This window comes from Equus przewalskii, chromosome 4 (assembly GCF_037783145.1).
Source record: "Equus przewalskii isolate Varuska chromosome 4, EquPr2, whole genome shotgun sequence".
Taxonomy (NCBI): Eukaryota; Metazoa; Chordata; class Mammalia; order Perissodactyla; family Equidae; genus Equus; species Equus przewalskii.
Genome location: NC_091834.1, coordinates 42,701,107 through 42,720,202, shown reverse-complemented (window position 1 = coordinate 42,720,202; position 19,096 = coordinate 42,701,107). Strand labels below are relative to the sequence as shown.

Below are 19,096 nucleotides of genomic sequence, written 5' to 3'. Positions count from 1 at the left end.
TTAGTAGCCATCTATGGCCCACGGTACATAACACATAAATTCTCATTTTAAAAAGAATGCAGAGGCTTTATATATCCCTTAATATGATTCACAATCATGTCTCCAAATTTAGAGATGGATTCCCCTAAAAATCACAGAATAGGAAGCTGAATAAGAAAAACTTGCTTCCAAGTAACTAGATGGTAGTATGAACAAGGTAATAAGAATAATTAACCAAAAAAGAGAAAATGTGCTAATGGTCAATTCAAGCATTTTGAAACAACAGACTTGCCGTCATGCAAAATCTCCAATCTAGGTCTCAGTTTTCACATCGCAGAGCACTTCATTAGAAAGGAGCAATGTTAGTCTGCTCCCAAAATGGAAATCTAAGCAAAAAAAAAATCTTGAAAATAAAAACCAACCCTACAAGCTTGCATTTAAAATTGGAAAGGACTCTTGGGGATAGAAAAAAAAAATGAAAATCTTACAGTGGTGAAGCCTGTGTGGTTCTAATGTATGTTGCAGGTCCAATTAACAGCCAGCATCACCAAGTAAGAACCGAAAAGATAGTCAGCAGTTGCTGATGCTGCTTGGAGAAGAATATTGTCATATATCATAAACAAAGAATAGTCAATATTCTCATGGGCAATGCTAAAAGAATGAGAAAAGAAAGTTGTTTACATTATCATGGTTTAAATACTTGAAGATTTATTGTTGGGAGTCAGCAGAATGGAGTACTTAAAAACATGGGTTTTGAAGTCAAATACACCTTGATGCAAGTCCAGATTCTGCCCATGTAACTTTGGGCAACTTACTTTACCTAAATGTTTTCATCTGTAAAATCGGAATACTAATATATATTTATCAGGAGTGTATGTAAGCTACTTACCACAGAGCCTACATGTATAAACATTAAATAAATGGTCACTATTATTAGGAAAAGTCTGACTTTAACTCCAGAGTGTCAGATAAAAATAGGCTCACGTTGTTACTCCAAAGACAATCCATTGAATATAAGAAAGAATTTTCGATCATGGGTTAATTAAACACTGCACAACACTAAAATGAAAAGTATAACTTGATACTTAAAGTTCACCTCCCACCTCCGTTTCTGTAATTGGCAGTCATCCCAGATTCTCTTGGGTGCATTGAGTTTGCAAAAAACAGTTTCTGTCAATTCTTAATGCTGTCATCCAGAAAATAAAAACAAAAATAAAAAAAGAGTGTTGGTGTCAAACTAAGTCAAAAATCAAAATGCGAAGACTAACTTAAAAAAAAAATCCTTCCTACCATATGAATGATTAATTTTATAAAGAAATGAAAATCTTCTGCCCTGAGCACAAAGAATGTAACCATTACTGTGCTATAAATACCCCAGGCTGAATCGGGGTAGAGAGAAGGAAAAGGACAGTGAAACTCATGACATCTTTAAAAAGCCCTTTTCTTACAGTGTTCTAAATCAAAAACAGATTATTCACCAAAAGCTTTTTGATACCTTGAAGGGTTTCTTGGCTGTTTCTTTGGAAGCTATCATTCACTAGTTCGCACTGATGCAACATTAGCTGTCACTCAGAGATGAACTTAAAATTGCTGCCACATGGATGGAAAATCAGTATCAGGAAGAAAGTGCCTTTGTAAACTCAGAAAACATATTTTCTTTAAAATGGAAAGGCTGACCATGTGATAAATGCTTTTCATATAATGGATAAAACCACTCTCTACTTCAGGAAGCAGGCACAAGCCCTCTGGGCACTGCAGCTCTCAGATTTTTTTCTTCAGATCACATGCAAGATTTAACTTTACTGGGTGCCTTCATAACACCTACATCTTGCATGTCTTTCCTTCATCTCTCTGCTTCCTTTGTTCTTCTGTTTCAAGAAAGAGCAATTAAAATAACTTGTAAGTTAGAAAATAAGGCACTAAATAGAGACTAAAGGAGCTAGGAGTTATTTGGCAGACATTAGATGGAGAATTGAAGTTTTTCAAAGAGTAAAGTATTTTACGGTTGATTCAATTTAATTCAACAAATGTTTGTTGAACACTGAACACGCGCATGACTTTGTGTTAGGCATCATAAAAGAATGTGAAGAAGAAACAAACCAGGAAATTGACTTTCAAAGGGGTTTAATGTAGAAGGCAAATATTTTAAAGTACAGAAATGATTTATAGTTTGCAGTTAATTCTGCAGTAGATCTAAAGGAGATTCAGACAGATCACTGAGTGGGGAGGGGGGTATGTTGTCAGAAAGCTGAATGGAGCATCAGCTGTAGCGATGGACTCAAGAGTCAAGAGGGCAATCTAAGTTGGGAGAATGATCACAGGGAATGCATTCTGAAGATGCTGAGACCTCAAGACTCACTGTAGCATAAGATGAATGAGGAGAAGTGATGGGAAAGATCTAAAGAGGTAGGTTGGCATTAGATCTTAGATTTACTTGTTAAGCTAGGGAATTTGAATTATAAGGAGCCTTTACAATTTTGAAGCAGTGAAATGGCATGATCAGAGTTACAGCTTAGGAAGATAAACAGACAGCCGTATGGGGATTGATCAGAGGTAGAAAATATTGGCAAGGCCAATGTGAAGATTATTTGCAGAGGGAAACATGAAACAATAACACGGAAGCATGCAGTAGGGATGGAGAGGAAGGAACACATTTGGAAATGGCTTTTGAAGGTATAAGTGACAGAACTTGGTCCTCTACGGAGATTGATTTGAAGATTATTCCAAAATTTTAAGAGTAAATTCCTGTAAGAGAACTAATTTCTAATAAATAATCAGGGAAGAAAGTGACAATAACAGGACCAGCTTTTGGGCAGATTGAGATCGATGACAAGAGGTTTAGTGCTAGTAGCTTGTTCACTCGTTCAGCAAAATTTTGGGAGAGCCTCCTGGGTGCCATCCTCGTATCAGGTGTCGGGTACATGAAAAGGAATGGATATGAAGAAAAATAGTTTAGGTTACTTTATGAAGTTATATCACACAATCCTCCCATTTAGATTGCTGTTAGTTTTCTTGCATATAGTTTAGAATTAATTACACATTGACAGCTTCTGTTTTTACCTAGTCTGGAATTTCAATAATTCTAAAAAATGTTGACTTATGTTTAAAGTTCAAATGTTTATAGGAATGTAAACATTGAGGATAAAAGTTGGAAGTGATTGATTTAGGTTTTCATACCCAATAAAGTGTACAATGAACTTCGGGTATTAAAGAACAGTTGACAACTCTGACAATTATTCTTTTTAAAAATTATATAATAGGAATACATGACTAACATGTTAGATCCTGGATTGCCCTAAACTTAAAATTCTGATGAACTGAAATTAAGAAGAATAACAAATTGAAAAATACAGAGCATTGATATTTGGTAAATGGATTACATTTATATATTTGACTAAACATGGAGCTTTATTTCAGGGCCTTCATTGTGAACTTTCCCAGCATGATTTAATAAAACTGTAGTGTGTGAATATACAAACTAGTGTAAGAGTCATTACTTTCATTAAGAATATTACAGTGAATAAATTAACCCAAAACAATAAAACCTGAGCAGTTGATATATGTAAGTCATTTACATCTTGTAGACTCATTTGGGGTAGGGAAGAATAAATGTGTTATGGTGGAGGTTTCATTAGCTCTTGCATTTCAATTGACTTCGAAAGCACACAATAAGAATACAAAAGCAATAAATATCATCCATAAACAAGAATACCATACAGGGTTGTGGCTTTTTTTTTTAACAAGATGTTCTGTGCCATTACACTTTAATAGTCCTGCTGAATTTTCAATATGAAAAAAGCTAAAGAGGCCTGCCGTGGTGCCATCACTGTATTCTCAGCCATAATTTATCCTGCTTTATTACATCACTCTGCATTCAAAGCTACGTACATGATGATGTCTCATGGGAAATGCCAAAGATGCTGCAGGGTACCTTAAATGTAATGTATTAAGCATCTTTTGACATTCTGTACCTGATACTGAAAAGCTTGGCTTAGGTGATGTAAAATAAATACTCAATGTAAGTCACGTAATAACAGCATGTCATATCCACTGGATTTATAAGCCTGAGGATGTGTTGACAGATACAGATATTTTAAAGGTGTTTTCATTTAGCATCTTCTTAGTATCCCAGCAGATATACACTGAGAGGACCTGCTCACTGTACTCCTGGGGGAAGAATAAAGCCAAAGAGATTTTCTTTGACAGCTGGCCATGTGCTGCTCTATTTACACTACATCTTTGGGGGATAAGATTTCTTTTTAATTCTGTCTAGAACAGTATTATTTTTCAAAAGATTTGTATCTCCTATACCAGAGCAGAATGAAAATTCTAGACTTCAGTGTTGGCAATGGTGAGTTAGACTCTCATTGGTGGTTTAACAAAGAGCTCTAGAGATCAAAGCAGCAAAAACATAATCTGCTTGTAACAAATATTAAGAAAAATTTAAAACGCTTCTTGAATATAGCAGTTATAAGAAAGGGTTTTTGAAGATGTATTTGGCGATGGGTTGAATTAATATGTGGTAAGCCCCGCTGGTCACAGCTGATGGTGCTTCCAGAATAGACACCTTGTGGTAGCCCTTCCAGAATCACGTAACAAAGTACAAGCAGACATTCAGTGCAAGACTTATGAGCAGAACCCTGAAAATCTCTCTGCTCCCTGAAGGGCTTGGACTCCAGATTCAATTCAGGTACTTCAACTTGAAAGATATCAGGGGCCTAAAACAACTTATGCCTGTCTGCCTGTAACACACCCGTGCAGCACCTCACCTGGCTTCTCACTTGACAGACTCTCCTCTTCCTTCAGCTCTCAGATTTGCCAATTCCTCAGAGAAGTATATGTTTACCATCCTGCCTAAAGTATCCCCCACTCCCCACTGATTTGCTTCTCTACAGTATGAAAATCTGGAGTCATTAGGTTTACAGGTTTGTTTCCTTACCTACTTGTTGATGACTCTGACACCAGAATGTTATCTCCAAAGAAAGATGAATCGTGTCTGCATTTCATGACTCCATGTCAGCATCTTGCACGGTGCATGGCACATGGTCAGGTTTAATTTATATTCTGGAAGAGAGTAAGCAAAGGAAGATGGAAAAAAGGATAGAAGGAGGAAAGGAGGAAAGGAAAGAGGGTGGGAAGAAGGGAAGGAGAAAGAAAAGGAGGGAAGGGGAGGGAAGAAGAGGGAGGAACAGAGTATGAGGGAAACAAAGAGAAAAGAGCAGCACTCTATGTGGTTTCTAACTCTATTCGCCTGTTTTCTTAGACTTAAACTAACCGGCACTACTGTTTGACTAGGGTTGGATGACTTAACTGCCTTTGGTCTCATTTTTTAAAAATGAAAATAACAACCAGCATTGCTTGATTGTTGCCAACACTAAATGACACAATTGTGAAGCTCTTTGCAAATTGTCAAGTGTAATACATAGAAATTTGTAATCTATAAAGCCCTAAAGAAATGTAAGGTGTTATTATTAGCTGAAGTTACTGATTTCTCCATTAAGCATAACTGTACAACTCTACATAACTGTAGAAAAGTAGTTTCATTCTGGTTTTCGCCCCATCTGTAAGCATACCTGGAAATATGAGGAAATTGAGGATCACTCTTAAATGTATATAGTGCCCTTGTTCAATTAACTGGTTGTTAATATAGTACTTGAGTACAACCTTACCACAGGGCAACATAATGACAACAATAATAACTTACATTTATGAACAATTATTATGAGCCTGAAACAATTTCACTATTCTAAGCTCTTTGTATCTTTTATCTCGTTTAATCTCTTCAAAATCATATGAAATAACAACTATTCTTATCTTTGTTTTACCCTGATTTACAGTGAGTAAACTGAGGCACAGAGAGCTTAAGTAACTTGCTCAAGGACCCCATCCAGTAAGAGACAACAGCTGATTTTCAAGAGGTTGTCTGGCTTCAGTACCACCCCTCTTAAGATGGACTCTAAAGGTCTCTTACACAATCTACATATGATTCTGCAATTATAAGGCCGGAATTCTTCCTGGAAATGAACTTTGAATCTGGAATTGTGTTCAGTCAATAACCCCATAATTGTTCTCTTTTGCATACTCAATAAGAATATAAAACAGTGACAGGAAGACAAAAGAATTGAAAAATGTCCAAAAAGTTTTTAAAGGATTTTCAAAACACTTTTAAAAACTTGGCCTTGGGTTTAGTCCTGAGATTTTTTTCTTACTCTCCGGAAGTCCTCATTTTGTGTTTATTGTTTTGCAAACTGGCTCCCATACATGGAAGGCAAGGAGAGATGGAAGAAAGAAGCCGGCCACTCCAGATTGGTAGGTGGCAGTTTTAATGTGCAAGGCAACTTACAAATGAGGCTTGTCTTAGGTGGCTGCAAGACAAATAAATCTCTATACCTGCCAGCCAAAATCTTACAAGTTTGTATAGAGGCCTCACCTGGAATCCGTCACATATTTAGTCCAGATGGTCTCAACGACACCTTATTCTCTCAAGGGTATGTCATTGCAACAGCTCCTAGTGTGGGAATGGGGGAAATAATGTACCTTCCAAGGAAAAGGGAGGGCATGAGAAGCCTCTGATTACCCAGGTCCAGCTCGCGGGTCGAACAGTGGTCATGTCCTCTCCATGACCTCCTCCAACAGTGTTGTGCTTAGAGATTTTCAAAGAGGAATGAATGGATATCAGAAAACTTAAGTGGTTCCTGCGCACTACACAGGTCTCTATAACTCACCCCACCTCCTCCTACCTACCGAGACCCTCTCTTCTTAATACTAATTGGTGATCCCAGTTACTAAAATGAGTTCTATCCCATTGGTTGTTGGGCTTGGAATAAATTTAAGAATTGCTGATTTAACCAGTTAGGTATTGGTGTGCAGAGGACAGGGAGGGCGGATGGAGAGTGAATTTTGTCCTATGCTGCTAGCACATAAACTGCTCGTTGTTTTCAAGGCTATTACTAGAACTATTGTGCTAACAATGAGATATAATAATAATAATAATGGCTAATATTTTTTAAGTTTTTCTTCTGTGCTTACTAGACACTCTGTTGATTATAGACACAAGACTTCCTAACAGCAAATCTATATAATTTGCAATTCTGTTACCTCCATTTTACACAAGAAATAGTTTCAGAGTTATTTGCTCAAGGTCTCCCAACTATGTGAAGGGTGGATCTGAGATTTAAAGCCAACCTGAACTCAACTCAAAGGTCTTATATCTGCCAGCAATACTGCCTTTCCGTGGAACGAGGAGCACCCTCCACGGCTACCTCGAAACACCTCCCTCACTACTTGAATGTGTGCAAAACACACACTTACACATATGCACACACACATACTTTCTCTCTTCCTCAGAGTTCTGCTTGGCTCATTAGGGACTCATTGGCTCTATAGAACTGGAGAGAAAGTATTCTTGGGCACAACCTATGCTTAGGTTTGGGCTTACACAGGAATGCTCTAAAAAACTACTTTGCTATTTCTGCACTTATATAATGAAATACAGGCCAGGGGGTTTCAGCGTATTTTTTTGTAGCAGAGTCTCATGGTATGTAACATTGTAAAACAAAAAGATATTCCATATTCAAAATATTCCAGGGTCTAAACTAAAGCCTTCAAGTGCTACAGCTTTCACATGCTTTATTCTCAATTTTTGTTAATGGATATGCCGTTAAAGAATTTCATTAGTGTTCCTAAATCCCTGTACAGACCATTGAACATGGTAGCATGACCATCACCTAGTGTACTGAAATCTGCAATATTTCTTTCTTCAGCCTCTCTTATACCATCAATAAAATTTCTCCTGTTATCATTGTGCTAGCTCCAAGAGCTTCTGTATGAACTGGGAAAACAAAGAACTAAACTTGCTATTTTGTATTAAATTAAAACTAATAAGATGTCCAAAGGAGGGCAGCATTGGAAATAGGGTACCATGGTTTAGAAGTGAGAAAAGAACGGTCAGCTTTTTCAGATATTCAGAGCTCTTTTGATAACATAAATGGGATGCTAATGCACATAGTTTTGTGGATTCTTCGTTTCTCATTTGCAATAATTTTCATGAGGAAATACCTCTGCTATATGATCATAACAATCAATGGAAATTTGATTTTAACCTCTCCTCAGTCCTTTAATTAAAAGAGCTATGATTCTTCTCAAGAATTTTATAATAAAGATGCTGCATATTTTAATTATCTTCTGAAATTGAGCTATAATATTCCAATAGTTTAAATACTTTTCCTGGAAAAAAAATCTCCACATTTTATGACTAATTAAAAAAGCAAAGAAACACTTAGCCCCTATAGCATTTTGTATTTTTAAAAACTTTTACAAACATCCAATTAATCCCCATCACACTTTGGCAGCCAGGTATTAATTATTCTCTTATTATAGATGAAGAGCATGGCTTGCAGAAAACATCTGTGATTTCCCCCAGACACCACATCCATAAGACTATCTGGACTGTAACAGAGAAGCTTGGAGAATGTCTGTACCTACTAAGATTCATACAAAATTTTCAAAGGGAAGAACTTTTTAGGATTGTATTTGTTTTGTTTTAGGTATCACCCTGTTTGTCATTGTTTCATTGCCACAACAGAATGATGAAATTAAAATTCTACTGAGTTTAATTCAGAAGTTGTAATAACCTTCAAAGTTCAATTCCGGTGAAAGCTCTAATTAAATTGTGTGATGTTAACGTTTCCCTTGACCCTTGAATAAACTTACTACTACATACAATGCTCTCAGCAATGATAGGAGATTTTTGATGAATTTTATAGACAGGTAAAAGCAAGGCAAGTGCAACTACAATTTTCCAACAGGATTTAGTTTTTTAAGAGAACTAGAATATTTTTGAACTTTAGAAAAATAAAAGCTGCAATTTTAAACTACTATTTATTGAATATGCTATGGGTTAGGCAGAGTGTTCAGCATTTTCACTAATGGATTCTAATCTTTAAGCCTCACAGTGAGGTAGATTCTTCCCTTTATTAGATGGGGAAATGAAACTCAGAAAAGTTAAGTAAACTGCCCATAGTCACACAGACAGATAGTGGCAAGGCCAGAATTCAGATTTCAGTCTGCTAATTTCACTAAGCCCAGGCTCTGAAATCACCGCTGATTAATATCTCTCTGTTTTCTTTGATATTTTAAATCTATATCATAGGACTACAGTACTTTAAACCCTCCAGATTGAATACAATATAACAATAGTAAAAGGAAAGAGTATTTACAGGACGACCCAATGCTAAAAACTATCAGGATAATGACAAATGAATTGATCTTTGCTTCTGTACTCTGTTGATTCATATTTCAGATGGGAGACTGAGTTGTTTTCAACTCCAAGGCTGGAGGAGTGCTCCTCAGGCTCTCTTTTCTCTGTTTTAGCTCTTCTTTGCTCTTTCTTGCAGCTAAGTTTCACGTATCATAGTAGATTCAACTTCTGCCTTCTCTCCTCATCTTCTAACTTCCAGACTGGACCTGGCAACGTGGAGCCACTTGAGGCTGGCTTTATTAAGGAAGCTAATATTTTGCCTGTGGTCATGAGACAAAGCCAAAGTACGAACCCTCTTCCACGGAATGGCCAGGCTTGTTTGGGTTACAGACTTTTACACCAGAGGCCCAACTTTCTAGGTCCAGTTTTATCCAGCACAGCATTTCAGAACACCTGGGACAAAGTGGCAAATGTAAACCTGGGGCTTAATTTGGTTAAGATCAACTCTGCCAATGTGCAGGAGACATTTAAAAACAAGATCAAAGAAACAACTAAAAATTAAGCATGATAAAAGTTCACACTCCAAATTGCTAATCCCTATTCAGATGCCAGAATAGGCACTTAGAGATACATAGAGATGTATAACACAATGTACTTAGACTCAATATTTAGGTGGGAAATGGAAATATAGTCACAGGAAGCCATGCCAAAGGATAGCAAAAAGTAAAGTGTCAATAAAGAGTGAAGGGATCAATAAGCATTCTGTCAGCTGACGGTCGAAAGTGGAGAATAAAACTTCCTAAAGGAGGTGGGGTCTCTGCCCATCCTATGGGAAGATGAGTTTGGCTTGGATGAGTGAGGCTAATGACATGAGCAAGGGTACAACAGTGACACGGGGAAAGCATCTCCTTTTCCTACATATATTTTAAAAACAGCCTTTCCAGTTTCATAAATTTATCCTACTGGTATTTTTATTGGGATCACATTAAATGTATATATTAATTCAGGGTGAATAGACATCTTTAAGGTTTCCTGTCTCTCTCTGCAAGAACATGATATGCTTTCCATTTGTTCAAATATCCTTTCATGAATCTCCATAATGTTTTAAAGTTTTCTTCACCTAGGTCTTGATTGTTCTTTCAGTCCTAGGTAGTTCATCTTTCTGGTGTAATTGTAAAACAAGATTTTCTTTTGTTATATCTTATAGTTTCTTGTTTCACTCTATGAAGTCAATTTGCATGAAGGTAACTGATAGTACTCTGTGCCCACTTTACTAGATTCTCTTTGTTTTTCATAAAAATTCAGTTGATGATCTTGGATTTTCAAGCAAACAGTCATATTATTTGCAGATAATGATCATTTTACATTCTGCTCTCTAATTTCTATGTCTCCTTTTTCTGTCTCTTCAATAATTGCATTAGCTGGTAACTCCAAACAACGTTAAGTAATTATATATAAAGAGAGAGAACATTCATGTCTTTTTCCTTATTTTAAAGGGAAATACGTACATCATAAAAATAATTATATTAAGAAAATGAAGAGACTGACTAGGCTAGAAGGGTAAGATTAGAGGAGAAAAAAAGTTGCATAAGAGTGATTATAAGACTGAAAGAGTAGGTTGAGGTAATTGGACTCTGCCTTGTAAGCACAAGAGTCCATCGAAGGTTTTTTAGTGGAGAAATAAAGTGGGGTGGTAAAGAGTGACTAAATAATATGTAAAGGTGGTGTGAAGTGTGAGTGGAGATGCGAACAAAGAAGTGAGAGGGGTATAGGAGAGGAATAAATATTCTTCTCCTCTTCTAGGTCCTTCTGGCTGGTCTAAGAATTAAATTGACAGGAGACAGAATAACAGGAGAAAGTCAAACAAATTTAATAACATGTATACATGGGATAAATCCAGGAAACCTGAATACTTCACCAAAATGGCCAAAGAAGCAACCACCTTAAACCATCTTCAGCTAAAGACAAAGGAGGGTGTTGGGGGTAGTCATTTTGGACTTCAAAGGGGAAGCAGGGAATTCACATGGAGATGGAAAAGCAAATGTTTGATAGACAGATGTTTGCCATGTCTTCCAAAGACAATGAAACATGGAGAGGACTTTGATCAAATGGGACTTACTGGATGCCTCCCTGTCTACCACACCTAGTTCATATTATACTATAGTTATCTATGGTGACAGCTCCTTCCTGAACCATGCCTTCTATCTTAAATTCTTTTAGGCAATTAGGGGAAAGGTCAAAATTTCTTCCTGATTCTTTATTCTTAAAAATAATCAAACCAAAGAGCCACACTTTGGGGTAGCAAATTCTGCTCCCCTACACGGGGAACTCAGTAAAATTAATCCACAGGTTTTCTTTTTGAAAGTTAAATTTTTAATAGTATGTAAGTGATAAATTATAAACTATAAAATAATAATAATTAGTGGAAACAAGCTATTCAAAAGCATTCAAGAACAATTCATTCTTTCACCCACATCTTTTTTACAGGACATTACCTTAAGTACTGGGGGAATTCAAAGATGTTAAAATATTGGTGCCCCTTTCCCTAGAATTAAAAGCGTAATTGAGTCAACTGAAATCTATCAAGTATATATTAACATATTAAGGATAAGTACCAGAAATGGTACAAAACAAGTGCTCAGAAGAATGAATTGGGTGAGTTGAGCAGGAAGGCTTTATGTTTGAGGTTGAATTTGAAGACACACTTGAAGAAGAGAGAGAGCTTTGACTGAAGATATGGGTTGAGGTATGCTTACGTAGACAGATGTTTATATTAAGACATTACATTCTGGCATAAGCCTAACTGAAGCAAATGGGAAATATCAGACAACAAATAGAGCCATTTGATAGTAGAATTCTTTTTTGTAGAGGAGTGCTGAAAAGGTAAATCAGGGACATGTGATCCAGAAACTTTAATAGCTAAAGAAAGTTTGGGGACTTATTTTTTCAGTATGGAGAGACACAGAAATTTGGCAAGAAGATATATAATTACAGTGTTTTTATTTATTTATTTATTTGTTAACAGGAAGCGAGAAGAATGGAAGATGCCACTGCGCAGGGTACGACTTTAAAATATTGTCTAATCTTTTTGTCTCCAGTCTCTAGCCTGTATCACAGACCTGTAACATCTATTTTTTCTACTTTAGTGCTGTCATGCAAGTTTTGATTTATTTAAATATTGAAAAGAAGGACAATTAGAAGTTCTTACTTTTACATTGTCATGTACTTATATGAAATACTGTCATTATTCAACTGAATTTTAAAATTAATGAGCAGACCCCCTGAAATTTAGCCCCAAGTATCCCCCTTATAGTCTATTTCCATGCAAGTTGTAGTTTCCTTTTTTTAAGATAAAAATCAATATCCTATCACATTTTAATTTCTAAAATTAAACCATGATTTGTATATTCTGCTCGCACATAACACCCTAAGTAGAATTGCCACTGAACAAGAATTCACAATCTTAGACATAACTTGAATACATTTTTTTTAATCAAGGATGAAAAACAGAAAAGCCATTCCCAGAAAGTGTATGGTAGCCATAGCATGACTGTTGCATCCCATAAAAATAGTTCTTACCTTTTCAGTTTCTTTTGTACAAATTAAGAGTAAAGAAGTAGACAGGATTCTGATAACCACCACAGTGAAAGAGTGAAAGTGTTCTCTCTGTATCTCTGATCAGGTAGATTTGGAAGGGCACAGGAGAGGTAAAGTAGAATTCGGCTTCTCATGTCCCCCATATTCTTCTTCTGTCATACTTTCTTCACTAACCCCTGACGCATGAAAATGAAATGCAAAAGGCACCAACCTTATGCTCACTCAGAGTCCCCATACCTGTGGCAAATTGTGCTTCTTTTGGGGCTCTGCTGCATCCCTGTTGTGTGCAGAGCAGCAGGAGTGACAAGTGACCGGGACATGTGTCCCCATAGAGAATAGGAAGAGTTACAAATAGATTTGTTTTCCTCTGTCTCCACTGAGCATAGCCTATTCTCAGTGAAAACCCAAAGTATTAAATGGAAATTTCATTTATGTGTAAGAGAAGCTTTAGATATATATATAAAAAAAAAAAGTGCTCTTCAAAGGCTCCCTTTCTTTGAAATAGACAAAAAGGAAAGGTGAAATTCATCTGAGGACTGTTCAAAGGCATCATAATCTCAGTAAAAGGGGAAAAATGAAAATATGTTCAAAGCCATCTTTGTTTCTTCAGAAATATTTTACAAATGAAATCAAGGAATATTTGCTTAGAGCAATAAAGTCAGACTCACTGGAGAATAAAACTATGCACATGGATGTTTATAGAAAAGTGTTCTTCATTTGAAGTAAATTTACTTTACAGAGCACTAAATTTACAGGATTAAGGTGAATAACTACTAAGTTTCAGGAAGCGGACAGCCAGGAACGCAAGAACTTTCTACCTAAAATACATTATAAAGTGTATTTCAGAAACATCTCAGAAAATGTGACTTTATTTAGTACAATGATGTAATAATTGATGAGTAATATAGAGAAACATGCTCACTTTTAAACCTGAGAGAATCATAGGCCAGAGGAACCAATTGGCTTATCAAAATTTTTAATTCATGTGTGTTTTTTTGGCACTACTGATGCCAGCTTTATGCTGAATCCAAGGGATAACAGAATTTCATCAATTTTTTCAAAAACACAGCTAAACTGATATGAAGGGATTCTTGCATTCTCAAGGAGTATCTTCTCGACTCAATTCATGAAGAAGGAAACTTCCTTACTGAAAGCTAATAATGCTTGGATGGGCTGAGGGGTGTTACAAAGATGTTTGATCACTAGATTTAATGTAGATGAAGTCACACATGTTCTCAGAGTAGAGCATGGAAGTGGCCATACTCTGCTCAAGTTTCCAACATGGGAAAATGATGTCCTGTCTCATCCATTCGAAACAGCTGATGAAGGAGTTCTTCTCAGGCTTGAGTGAGGAAGGGAGACTAGACACAGGCGGCTGCTCTGAATTACGATGCCGCCATCTTTGGCTAAAATAGTTTCTGGCAATTAAATGAAGTGGTATAAGCAGCATTAACTTATGAGAGAAGAACCTGAGTTTGGGATCCTGTTTTGCACTATTTAGCTGAGTAATTCCAAGAATGTTGTAACTTCCTGAAGCCACAGTTTTCTCAACCGTGAAATGAGGACAGTAACATCTATCTCTCAGAGTTCTTTTGAATAGTAATTAGTACTTAGTACTATTCACTAGATAGTAAGAAATTGAACAAAAAGTATGCATGAATACTATGTATATATAGACAGATATACGTAAACACACATATACATATATACATGCGTATATAATATTTATGAACACACACAAATATATTAGCTATCTGGCATTCAGTGTGCTCAAAGGATAAATATTATGTACATGGGCAGAAAACTGCTATAGTGTTAAATATTGTGGGGAATATACAAAAATTTATGAAATACAATACTGCTCCTTCCTTCAAGGAATGTATATCTACATTATTTTTTATTTACTAACTTAATCAAAATAAAAATTCTAGGTACTATTATTACCATCCCTTTTTCATAGATGAGAAGATAAGGCACTGAGTAGTGATATAGAACAGTAGGAGTAGCAGCAGTAGTTTCTGTAGTCCAGTAAACAAGATGTGACGTCATCTAAAGTTGGTGATCACGAACGTAAGAGGTATTACAAGGTAGGAATTGGCCTATCCATAGATGTTTTGAATGAAAAGTTCAAGAAGTGAAAAAAACAAAACGATATTTTTGCACAGGGAATGAGAATTGGGCTTAAGCCTAGTGGATCACAAGCTTCAGAAAGGGCTATTTTAAGATATATCTGTGTTAAGATACAGTGGAATTGGGTGTAAGTATCTTGAAATTGACAGCCAAGCATGTGTAGTTTCATTATTGTTATTTATTGATAACCCTATCGTTTAAGTATTTTTAAAAGTGACATGAGGCAGTTGGCACAAAATCTGACACACACACGAAAAATCAATACAGAAAAGAAGAGGGAACCTGGCATTGTGGAGGCTCATGACGGGGAATTTTCAACTGTTTATATTCTTATAAAAGGAGGAGCAATTTTTGTGTGGGGGTGTGTGGAGGGAAAAGAAAGTTGATTCTGTAGGTGGTATATAGACAGGAACACAGAGTTTTAAGTAATGTTTGAAGGTAATATTTTTAAACATTTTATATTTTGAAAGTGCTTTCACACACATTATCAATAAACTCTCAAATAACATAAAAGATAGAGCAAGACAGTCATTTCTTTCATTGCCAGGTAGGAAAACTAAAGAACTTAGGAATCAAAGAATTTGCTCAGTCACAGACGCAGCAAGTGACAGATGCCAAAATGCAACCCATATACCCTACCTCCTAGTTAATTACTTTTACTCCTCTATATCACACAGGGTCTCAAATGCATGCGTCATTGTCCCCTTTTCCACATCAAGTAATTTTCTAACTTCCAGTATACTTTCTCTGAGGGTACTCTTGTGAAATTATGGAAACAATAATCATAGAATATTTAAGCTTCATGAAAAGTAGAAATGTGCCTTATAAATATTAAATGGTAGGTGACTAGAAGTATAAGATAGTTATGCTCTAAGCTTCTAGCAATGATTAAACATACTTTTTAAGAGCCGCTCTTTTGGGATTCTACTTATTTTTAAATCCACTACTTGGCAGTGCTTGATTCCTCCTACCCATAAAGTCTTTACATTATATTGGCATTAATAAATGTAGGAGATATTATTCTAAAAAATAAAAAAAAAGAGATGGTGTTAATTGGGGACCACAAAAAGAAAAGCGGTAAGAATGAATGTTGTGAGGATATTTTAAATCCAGAAGAAGAAGTGGCTTGGTTGATTGTTGGGAATAGTCTGTCCATAAGGAAGAGTGGTTTGTAATGAGGATGGATGTATCACCTAAGTGTATACGAAATGGCAGCAGCAAGGAAGAAATTGTGATGCATGTAGAGAGGCTTTTCTTTGAACGATGCCTGTTATAAGACTACGTTTGAAGCCAGTAGAAAGCATTCTCCCATGTATTGTTCAATAAGTAAAATGGCATGATGGAAACAAATATCATCAAACGTAAGAGGCTAGAAATTGTGAGCTCTTTGTTTTCCAAACAAAAGAATTTTCCACTGTCCAAATGTCTGACAAGCAGACACTGAATCTTTTGCTCAACTGAGAATTCGTTTCAGTTTCATAATCAAGATGAATTGATGCAGGATAAGAAAATTATTTTGTAGGAGGATGAAAAGACATTTATGGGGCTGGGTATATTAATAACTATTGATTTTAGCTCATATTTTATCGAAACCAATTGAGGCAGATAAAACAATAAATGTAAGAAAAGTGTGATTTCCAGCTATCTGCTGGAAGTGTATAAATAATTGTGTATATTTATTTGTTTTTACTTTCTAGAAATTTCAAAGAAAATGCACATATAAGTATATAGGCAACATTTATTTCGAAATGAATATTGCACTTAATACTTTGCACAGAGAAAAAAATTACAGGAGATACAAATATTTTTGTCTGTCATGCTATTACAGAAGGATAAGAAATTCTATTTCATTTCCAAATAACAATAATACCACTTTATGGTTAAATGGCACATTTTGTCTGAGAGCTCAAAAGGTCAACGCCATGTAAGGTATAACAGGATTTTATCATTAAAATTAATAACATTTCTGGTGGTGAAATTTCAAAAGTGATAAATAGCATCTGATTTTTGCTGTGTTGGCACAATACAGGTATTGAGAAAAATTTAGAAATCTGTGGCTTTGTATTTGCCGATCCATAAATAGATAAAGAGAACCATCTGGAGACTTCCTTCAATTTTACATGAATTTTTCATGGGTCAAGTTTCAAACCTAAAGGTGAAAAATATGACAAATATAAAAGGTTCATCTTCAACTTAAAGTACTCATTTAAGACCATTTAAAGTCTTTGATTGGATTTGGAAATCTGTGAGATGGTACCCAGTACATTTCCAGAAATATAAAAGACAAAAATATTTATCGCAATGCAATCTGAAATTCTGACGTATTTCATCTCTCACAACATATTTCATACATATTTCAATATATTCTCAATATATTGGTAAAGAACAATCAACTCAAAATTATACTTTGGTTCCAGCCAGTGGGTTATCTGTGATCATTAGCCTCCTGATTATTTTATCCATTCTTATCCTCCAGAAAGAGACTTCATGATATATTGTGAGCAAAGAAGATGGAAGACAAACGATAATAAGTTCTATGTGCTTCCTGTAGAGATCACTTCCCAGTGATAGCACTGCACTAGTTACACTATAATTTTAGACGACATTTTAAAATCTATAAACATATTCAAAAGGTATTTTGTATGATAACCAACTCTCAGAATTTCGGAGGAAGAATGGACCTTAGGAATCATCTGATCCTCTCCTTAATTTTACAGCTAAGGAAAGTGGAGCACAGAGAAATTAAAGTGACTTTGTCTCAGGCTCTGCAGTCAGTATAACTCACGAGTAGAACTAGTTTAAAAGTCTAGAGCTACAGAGTCACTTGACTTACATTATTCTCAACCATTGATTTAAGAGTAAGTTAAGACTTGAATTTGCCTATTTGTGTATACTAAAAAGACGTAAGTATCAGAGAGCAATGAAATTTTCAGCATAGAATTGTTAGTTTCAATAATTTCTTTGATGATTGATTTAATTAATTTAATTAGTACTACACTGCAACTAAAGTCACAGTGACCTGAATAAAATGTGACTGAACTCCAGGGAGTAATCTGTACCCATTCATTCATTCAATTACTATGTAGTAAGTTCCTAAGTGCTAGGTGCTGTTCTAGACATTTAGAGTACAGGGGCAAACAAAAATAAACCAATTTTTATGTAATTAAAAAAATTTTAGGGAAACATGGCACAAAATAAATATGTTTGTTGGTGATAAGAGCTTTGGGGGAAAAAATAAGACTACGTAAGGAAGCCTAAGGCAGGATGGGGGTTCATTTAATAGGGTATTCAGAAAAGCCCACATTTAGAAGCTAAAATTTGATTGGTGAGTGATGGAGCCAAGAGGAAAAACATTACTGGCAGCAGGAATAACAAGTGCTAAGATGCTTAGCAGGGAGAATGCCTTGTGTATTCAAGAAACAGTGAAAGATTGAGAGCAGTGGAATATGAGAGGGGGTTACTAATAGAAATCAGAGCAGGAAGGTAAGGGACTGGGGAAGATTGTTAGGGTTCTGAGGCCATAGATGTCTTGAACTTTTAGATTTAGAGCCCTCCAAGAGCTTTAAGTAGAGAAATGATCTGATCTTTCTTACATTTTAGCAAGATCACTCTGGTTATTGTGTTGAAGATAGACTTTAGCTGAGTGAGAGTGGAAGCAGGGAGACCAATAGGAGGCTATTGAAACACAACACACAAGAGATGATGTTGGCATGCACGATATTGCCCCAAAACTCAGTACTGTGGGAAATCCATTTCGTACACTATAACTGTCAGCCAGGAAACAAAAGGATCACTCCAATGGGGTAATTTGAGGAGATTTTAATAAAGAGATTAGTTCCAAAGGTTTAAAGACATTATCAATAGATACTGTAATACATTGAGGCTAGTAATAACAAGAAAAAAAGTACTACTTTCTAGGTCTAAAAGGTCAATGGGAGCAAGCTATTACTGGAACCTAAAGAGGACAGCTATATGGAGAGGGCCTCCTGAGGGGAGTTACAGGCAAAAGGGACACATTCAACTAATCACAAGCTGGCAGAGAGACACACAAGTGAATAAACACCCCTGCATCACTCTCCTCTCTCCCTCTGATCTCCTGTTGGTGCAGCCTGTTGACCAAATCCAGTCAGAAGCCAGATAGTAAGGAAATGCTTTGATGTGGCCCACATCGGTTAGGCTTTTGGGGACAGA

The 19,096-nt window shown here is 36.0% G+C and overlaps 1 long non-coding RNA gene across 1 annotated transcript; it reads right to left on the bottom strand.

The window, feature by feature from the left end:
- Positions 1-2,086: 2,086 nt before the first annotated feature.
- LOC139083114 (uncharacterized) lies at positions 2,087-13,143 on the bottom strand. Its single transcript, XR_011539682.1, has 4 exons — positions 12,758-13,143; positions 9,531-9,631; positions 4,919-5,043; positions 2,087-2,879 (listed from the first exon to the last, which is right to left on the bottom strand). It is a non-coding gene; the product is annotated as an uncharacterized lncRNA (long non-coding RNA).
- Between the last annotated feature and the right edge of the window lie 5,953 nt (positions 13,144-19,096).